We start from the raw sequence: 7,131 nt of genomic DNA, 5'->3' as shown, positions 1-7,131 counted from the left end.
AAAGATCTTTGGAGAATGAAGAAAAGTTGATCCAAACTCACTATTAATGAACTCTAGTGACTTGAGTACTAGATCTGCTCCGTTATTTGACAGATATTTAATTCACTTTTGATTAATTGAAAATCAAGGCAAAAGACACCCTTTATGCCTTGAGTTTTAGTCTTTGCTTCAACTGAAACCACAATTTCCATGTAGTAGCCAGAATCAATCATAAATCAAATCAACTTAGCAGGTTGAATAACTGTGACCAAGCTTTGAATATTAAGTCTTGAATCAAGCAAATATTGTGTGGCTGTCAGACTAGAGATATTTCACACACATATACTATTATTATTTTCTTTTAGTTTCACTAAATCAGTATTGATTTTATCATAAAAACATTATTCCTTCAATACTATTTATTTTTTAGAAATAAATCTGGAAACATTCTATCTTTATATTTTATATAAGCTACTGTAATTAGGAATTTTATGTTAAATATAGTAAACCCTCAGAGAAAATTCAGTGAATGAAATCCTAGCTCTGATGAAGCAACTAGCAGAATTTCTTTGATTTTTATGTGATTGAGATTTCAGCCAAAGTCTTTGATGGAGATGCACAAAGATCAAATGTCTAGATGTGACAGCAGTGAAACTTGATCCACAATATGAACAAATTTATTATTTGAAATATTTCCAATGAATCTGTGTCCATATGAATTCAGATGTTGCAGCAGTGGAACTATGCACCTATATATAATAAATCTATCCATCTTTTCATACCAATATGGTATCAGCAAGGATGTTAATCATTTTGTAGAAACCTAAAGTTGTACTTCAGTAAATGAAGGCTTTGAAGTTTTGAATACTTGCATATTTACATAGCTCTACAAATGTCACTGAGATGACACATGAATAAAATTGCCTGTGCAATTGAGTTCTGTGATAAGGAGTCTGGAGAATTTCCAAAAATAGAAGGAAGAAGTGGAAAGCATTGAAAATAGGTCTTTGTCTCTAACCGTGGTGATTTTAACTTGACTAGGCCATTTCTAAGTAGGAAAGCCAGCACAGCAGATAGACTGGACTCTCACCAAGCTAGCAATAGCTGTTTTTCTACTCTATCCTTTCAATTATAGTACATCTTTATCCCTCTATCACAATTGACACTTCATACACCATCTCATTTAACACCTTTGGGTTTTCCAGACTTTAAAGCTAGTAACCTTGAAGTAGGAATCTGTATATGCCCCTCTATTGAAATGGAAGAGAAGAAAACCTGAACAAAAGTTGTGAAGTGAATAAGGATCTGCAAAAGGAAGAGAGCTTATACTAAAAAGAGAACAATGCATGACATGGAATTAGCTAGATTCATTAAGAATCAACCTTATTATTTCCATAGCCATTAATAAATTCACTAATGATCTTAGAAAAAAATAAAATGTGTAATTTGCTGTTCATTCCCAATTTGTCAACATCAGACACAAAATACTGGAGCCAAGAAATTGTGTTCTATTCTAGGATAACAAAATTCAATATTATGCAGTAAAACACAAGGAAAACTTCTGGCAGAGTATTTTGAGAGTCAAAAGTTGTATGGCATGAGAAAGACTTGGTATTAGCACTGAACATGAGACAAACTAAAAGCTATAAACATAGGAAAGTCAAGAAAGAAAAGCAAATCCCTTCTTTATCAGTGTTTAAATGGAGATGGAGAGACTTAATGCTATTGTGCACATTACTAGTAAGAAATTTTGTGAATACCATGTATAAAAATCCGTCCATCAGTGTTTAAGACACACTAATTCAAACTGTAACAGATCATAAACATCATCAGGGAAATCCAGAACTTGTTTTATGAAAAGGTATTCAAAGAGGATCTGGGACAATTAAAAAAAAAAACCAAACACGTGAGCGTTGTATATAAATACATCAATTAGTGAACAGAATAAGAAGAAGGATGTTATTGGGAGAGAAACAAATGAGACAATTTCTAATCAGAGCAGTGATGTTCAGGCACTGCCTTCACTAGGAAGAGTACAATGAACTGATTTTAAGATGAAGCACTGGATTACAGAAGATATTAGATAATGTCTGCTGCAAAGCAGAGTTTTGGATTGGTGATTCAGAGGTTTTAATCAAGTCCCACCTTTTTTACTTTTTCCTGCAAAAACTCACATGCTTATCTGAAACGTTTGACTCTGACAAGCTCCCTTTTTTTTCTCCTTCAAAAAAGCTAGGAAGAACAATTCCATTTAATATTATGTAATTATGTTGGAAACACTAGTACACGGTGCAATGAGGTAATATGGTGGATATAGCCAGAAGCAATCAGAAAACAGTGAAGAAAATTAAATCAGCCTGAAAAACAGACACTAGAATAAAATTTTTGTTTCATCAGAATATTAATTTAGTGCACACACTTTTAAAAACAAAATCAGAAATGGCTTTTTCTGACAAATATCTGTCAAAATTAATTGGGCTGTGACAAATAAGTGGGTGACTATAAACCTAGTTGTAAAACTTCAAAATCAGCTTTAGTTGTGTTCTTTGCCTACAGTAAGAATGGTTTGCAATATACATGAGCCTTCAGATGTGACAAAATTTGAAAATTTAGAAAGAGAGGACAATTAAGATTTCTCCCTGTAGAAGGCAAGTAAATACTACTTTTAATAGAAGAATTCTAAGTGCTGTTATGCTAAATATTTAGTCTAAATGCAAGCATTTGAGTATGGAACAGAGACTTTAGTTCCACTCTAAGTGCAAACCACAACGCAGCCTTAGCTGTGGAGTTAATTACTCTTTTGTATACGAATAACAGAAAATCTACAGCATAATGCAACAACAAGATACTGTTCTACTTTTTCACTTATTTTATTCTTTCTCTTTACACAGCTTTAAACCTCATTTCCTGTAATTACCTATCTTAGGGCTTGCAACAATTTGCGGCATCTCTTCATGTAAAGCTTATGAATTCTGTTTGATACTTGGAAATCTATATATATAGCTGTATCAGGTTGAAAATTCTTTGCTAATCTAAAGTCCACAAGAGGTGATTTTTGCTCCTGTCACATGATAAAGAATTGTTAAACCTTGATAATACCCTATTCAAATACAGCCCCCTGGAGCATGGCAATGCTACCAGGTAGGCAAACCTGGTTTATAGATGAGGTAAGGCAGTAATAAGTAGGTGATAAATCATCTGTTCTGCACAAATTTAATCACCTGACAAGGGAGCTACCTGACTAAGAAGGTAAGGCATCTTCTTGATTGGTGTTGTAAAGTACATCTTGTACTAAGTATTGGAGGGGGATGGTGGACTTGTGGGACTTCTACCTATACTTGGAGTGGAAAATGAAGGCAGAGAAATGCAAAACAGCTGTACTGAAACCCTTAAAATGGGAGCGAGTTTTTTAACCCTACTGTGAAGTAACTCCAGGGTGCCGCCTGTTTAAATATATGGCATTTGAAGAAATCGGCACTGCCCTCAGAAGAGAGGGCAGCAAAGCTCTGCGCCGAAGGTCTGGGAAAGGAGCCGGTGTTGCTGCTTCAGCAGACCAAAGCAAGCTCACATGGACATCACTGGTGTGTTGTGTGGAAAACCCTGGCTCCAACAACTGGCCAGTGGCCGAGCCGTTGTTTTTACCAAGGCTGAGGGAGGGTGTTGGACACCTTTCTGCAAATGAGCTGCTAATGTGATCACGGACCCAAGGAAGCTCGCGGCCCTTTTGCCGCCCGGGATGTTCCTACCGTGCCCGGTCCTGCTCCAGGGCCAAGCACCTGGCGGGCCGCTGATGGCCAGAAGACAAGGGAGGGCTGCACCTGCCGCGGGGGTGGGGAATGCTCCCACATCCAGCTGCAACGCGCTTCGTGGCGCGAAGCCTTCGCAACTTCCCGTGGTCACTTCGCTCTTCCCCGTCGGCTCCCCGGCGAGGTTCCGCGGGCCAGGAGCGGCGGTGCCGCCCCGTCATCTACCCAGGGGTGTTCCCTCATCCTCTCTCACACCGGCAGCTCACGCGGCGAGCCGGGCTTGGCGCACCCTCCCTGAATCCCTCCCTCCCTCCCTTCCTCCGCGCTAGCGGAGCTCCGCGCCGGAGAATGAACTACCGGAGAGAGGACCGTCCCGTGCCTCTCCCCAGCGCCTGTGCCCCTGCGCCTGCCTCCTCCCCGATCGCTGGGACTGATGAATTAATCATGATGTGGTTGCTGTGAATGCATTTATGTAGGGCGGGCTGTGCCGCCGCCCGAGGCGCGGCGCGGCGCGGCGCGGGAGCGCGGGCAGCGCCGGCCCCTCCGCTCCGCCCGGCGCGGAGCCGCCGCGGCCGCGCCCGCAGCGCTGTCCATGGCTCCGGAGGAGGTAACGGGAGCGGGACTCGCGCCCCGTGCCCCGGCCGGCAGGAAAGGGGCAGGGCTGGGGGGCGCGGAGGGGGCACGGCGGCGCTGGCAGGGCAGCTCCAACTTGCCGGCTGGGGGGAGAGGAATGCTCGTGTTGCCGTGGAGGGGTGTGGGGGTGTGTTCGCTTCGCGTCTCCGAGGTTCCCCCCAAAGCCTGCCCGCAGTTTAAAAATCGCTCTCTCGGCGTAAGTGCGCGGGAGCCAGGCTCACTTTATCGTCGCCGACGCTGTCAAATTCGCTGTGGCTTCAGCAGTAACAACAGCGAGCCCCCTCCCTGCCTCTGCCGGGTCACCCGCTCCTCCTGAGAAACCAAAGGCTGCTATTCCTGTAGCTTCATCTTCCCCTCTTTCGCGAGAGTGAGGAAGACTTGCTAATTAATTTACATACGAGGATATGATGTCTGAAGGAAGGAAAAAATACCCCGTTGCACCTGCTCCGCCGAGACTTGTCATCTGAATCTGGAGGAGAGCTATAAATCATGTAAAGTGTTCGCGGTGGAGTCGGCTTCTTTTGAGAGCTGTAGGATTATGTATCCAAATGCTGAATTTATATTTCCCACTAGGAAAAGACTGAAACTCAGGTCAGATATAAACTACATAATTTCATTTAAAACAAATCTGTAGTTATTTATTGTAATTCTAGGGGGGATTTTTCTTCTCTCCTGATTAAATAGTAAGTACTATTAGTGCATGTAGTAATGATTTACACATTATAGTCTGAAATCTCTTGCAGAGTTGGAAGTGTCTGATGTAAGGATGGTGCTTTAGAATTACATATGTCCTCTTAGTTTTGCTACACATGGGAAGACTGAGAATAACCAGGCTGTTAAATTTTACCTTCAGTTTTTAGTGAGTACAAAACTATATTTTCTGAGATAGAGAATGGAGAAAACTTGGACTAGGGAGACAACAACTTCCATTGAAAAGGTTGACTTTCTCAACTACAGCAACTAAAATCTGTGTTATGTCTGCTTTGATTATTTCTATCCTTTGAAAAAAAGCTTTAAAAATGTGATAAGCTACTTCCAAGAATTTCATTTACTGCCTGTAAGGCAGTACTGTTACAGTTCTTGACACTTGTCTGCTAAATGAGCTGAACTGGGAAGACCTACTGTTCAGTAAGATGTTTGTGTTATTGCTACACCAGTTATTTCTTCATCAAATAGAAAATGAGGGCTTTAGTCTGATAAGATCGTGATTTCATAATGTAGAAATTATTCCTAGTTTAGTTTTGTGACATCAGTGAATTTTCATATATTTGACTAGTTTTGTTGCTGGCAAAACTAGACTGAGGTTTTGTCATTTCAGATGGAACTAATTTAGATTAGGGTTAATTGCTTTAGTAGCCTAACATGTATTTGGTACTACTGTAAATGGCAAACATTATTAAGTTCTTTCATTCCAATTATATGAAAACAAGGCTTTTTGATTAAAAAGGTGTTGTGTGCTACAGATGGATCCTGTGCATTGCATCAGAATGATGGAACTAAATTAGTGTTCTTGGACAGCACATACCATTTGCAAGTTTCGTCAACTGTGAGCTTATTGTAAAAATGTGTGTATGTGTGTGGCAAAAGACTGCTATGCTTGTATAAGAAACTAATAATAACACAGAAATCTGTGAGGTAAGCAAGAACATATGAGCTGGGCTAACCACTCAATATGCTTACTTTGAAAACAAGCCTGTATGCAGTAGTTTTCATGTCACTGTTCTACAGCAACAAAGTAAGGGAGCCAAAAATAAGCATAAGCCAGAAATAAAAGGACAAAAATTTAAAAGGAGACTAGTAAGGGGGAGAAAACCCCATTTTGAAATGGAGTCTTTTTGTCAAATCCAAGACTGCATGTAATTGTTGAACTAAATCATACTCATGCATACAGCAGTTCATGACATTTAAGGTGGAAGTCTTGCTCTAGTCTATAACCAGCCAATTAAAAAACATTCTGTTGTTGAGGATTTGCTAGTCACAGAATAAAAGATGGTCAAGTGATAGTCAATAAAAGTAGAGTTCATTTTTTAACTTGGAATGGGAGAACAATTTGTTTTCTTTTCTGAGTCTTCTGTCTCTGACTGGAAAAGCTGTCTTGAACAGCAACCCACAAAGTGGCCAAAGTTTACTAAGTGGTGAACATTTTTTGTTCTGGGATAACATTGTAATAGAAATACATCTTGCCAGTGCTTTGGCTGTGTAGGCCATAAGTGAAAAATATGGAAGTTCTGATTTGAGGTTTGAACATTGTATGTCATTGCATAAGTTTCAGTGCAGTGGACATTTTTATGTTTGGCCACCAGAGTGTTGGATCAAGTTATACTGGAAAAGCATTTCCTCCTTTTATAATCTAAAATGAAAAAATTATTTGTCAGCCAGAAGGAGACTTTATTTTATATACAATAATGACTTGTGTTTCATACAAAGGATTGTGTGCTTGTTGACTTCAGTGAATGACAGACCCACCTACATTTTCAACATTTGCAAAATGTTGAGCATGCTTTATATGTCAGGAAAACATAGTGCTGCTTGTTTATTGATGAACACAGTTTTGAAAGGAGCTGAATGGAGAAGAGTTAGCTGTCTGCACCATTGCATGGTGTTCACTTAATGCTATGCAAATGACCACTGGCCGGTATTTGTAGTCTTGTGAATATGCTCTCTCTGTTTTGTGTAGCTGTTTTTGATTTACATACTGCCATAGGAAACTTCTGAATGGGTTGTTCAATGATAAAAGTACTGTGTTTTGATGAGTGTAGATAGCTGTGTGTCC

General features: G+C 40.2%; 1 protein-coding gene across 1 annotated transcript in view; it reads left to right on the top strand.

The window, feature by feature from the left end:
• The first annotated feature begins 4,301 nt into the window (after window positions 1-4,301).
• Window positions 4,302-7,131, top strand: part of LOC139675746 (heparan sulfate glucosamine 3-O-sulfotransferase 1-like) — a 45,266-nt gene continuing 42,436 nt past the window's right edge. The window contains exon 1 of the mRNA XM_071563797.1: window positions 4,302-4,332. The gene's annotated coding sequence lies outside the window, so the exon portion shown is untranslated. The remainder of the gene's footprint in view (window positions 4,333-7,131) is intronic.

This window comes from Pithys albifrons, chromosome 9 (assembly GCF_047495875.1).
Source record: "Pithys albifrons albifrons isolate INPA30051 chromosome 9, PitAlb_v1, whole genome shotgun sequence".
NCBI lineage: Eukaryota > Metazoa > Chordata > Aves > Passeriformes > Thamnophilidae > Pithys > Pithys albifrons.
Note: the sequence above shows the minus strand (reverse complement) of the source record. Positions and strands in the feature narration are given on the sequence as shown.